Below are 1,549 nucleotides of genomic sequence, written 5' to 3' on the forward strand. Positions count from 1 at the left end.
TCCTCAACATAACACATTGCCTGACTGTACATATCTTTACATTATACAGTTTGATATTACTCATTATATTTTCCCACTATCAAGTAAGTGTCTTTCAGCTGATCTTATTCCCCCCATCTGTTTATCATGATACAATTAGATGTTTATGAATCCACACATAAACTAAACACTTTGGGATTTGCATTCCATGCCTAGCTCCACCTCAGCTTGTCACCCATTTAAAAACAGAACAGAACAAAACAAAACAAACAATAAACAAACAAAAAAGTCAAGTCATATAACATAAGATGTCAATGCACAGAGTCTCCAATATCTAGTTTAGTTTTCACTAGTTGCTCTGTGGATAGCTGACAGGAAATGCCTGTCTCCTATTGCTTGTACCGTTACAGCAAATTCCTTTAGGGAATTTTCTGCAAATAAGGGATTGCCTTTCATATTTCTTGCTGATCTATATTCATTAATCCTTATCACACCTTCTACAAATCCCAGAAGACTGGTGTCTTCTAGAATAGTCTCTAGGAGTGCCTTGTCTACAATCTCTTTTCAAATGACCTTGTTTCCTACTCTTAAAACAACAGATTATTTTTTTATTTAGGATTATTGGCCAATTACATAATCATTAGGGTCATTATCTGAAATTGTTCTGATCCATTCATTATTGGGTGCTGATTGAACTTTTGAAAGTGTAAGACCTTTATTACACTCTTCATTTGCATTTCCAAAGCTAAAGTTTCAATTAGTATCTGTCTCACATCTAGAGCTAATGTTGTTCTGCCTATAACAGACATTAATCTATGTAAGAAATCAGAATTTCATGAATTCATTGTTTTTAATAGCTGAGTAGTACTCCATTGTGTAGAAGTACCACGATTTCTGTATCCATTCCTCTGTTGAGGGACATCTGGGTTGTTTCCAGTTTCTGGCTATTATAAATAAGGCTGCTACGAACATGGTGGAGCATGTGGCCTTATTACATGTTGGAGCATCTTCTGGGTATATGCCCTGGAGTGGTATAGCTAGGTCCTCCGGTAGAACTATGTCCAATTTCCGGAAGAACTGCCAAACTGATTTCCAGAGTGGCTGTACGAGCTTGCAATCCCACCAACAATGAAGGAGTGTTCCTCTTTCTCCACAACCTCTCCAGCATCTGCTGTCATGTAAGTTTTTTAATCTTAGTCAATCTGACTGGTGTGAGGTTGAATCTCAGGGCTGTTTTGATTTGCATTTCCCTGATGACTAAGGATGTTGAACATTTCTTTAGGTGCTTCTCAGCCATTCGATATTCATCAGTACCCTCAGAGCTCCCAGGGACTCAACCACCAACCAAGGACTATACATGGTGGGACTGATTGCTCTGGTAGCATGTGTATAGTAGAGGATTGCAAAGTCGAGCATCAGTGGGAGGAGAGGCCTTTGGCCCTGTCAAAGTTCTGTGCCCCAGTGTAGGGGAATGCCAGGGCCAATAAGTGGGAGAGGGTGGGGTGTCAAGCAGGAGGGGAGAGGGGAGGCAACAGGTGTTTGTTCTTTTTTTTTTTTTTTTTTTTTTTTT

The sequence above is a fragment of the Mastomys coucha genome, unplaced genomic scaffold (genome assembly GCF_008632895.1).
Source record: "Mastomys coucha isolate ucsf_1 unplaced genomic scaffold, UCSF_Mcou_1 pScaffold3, whole genome shotgun sequence".
Taxonomy (NCBI): Eukaryota; Metazoa; Chordata; class Mammalia; order Rodentia; family Muridae; genus Mastomys; species Mastomys coucha.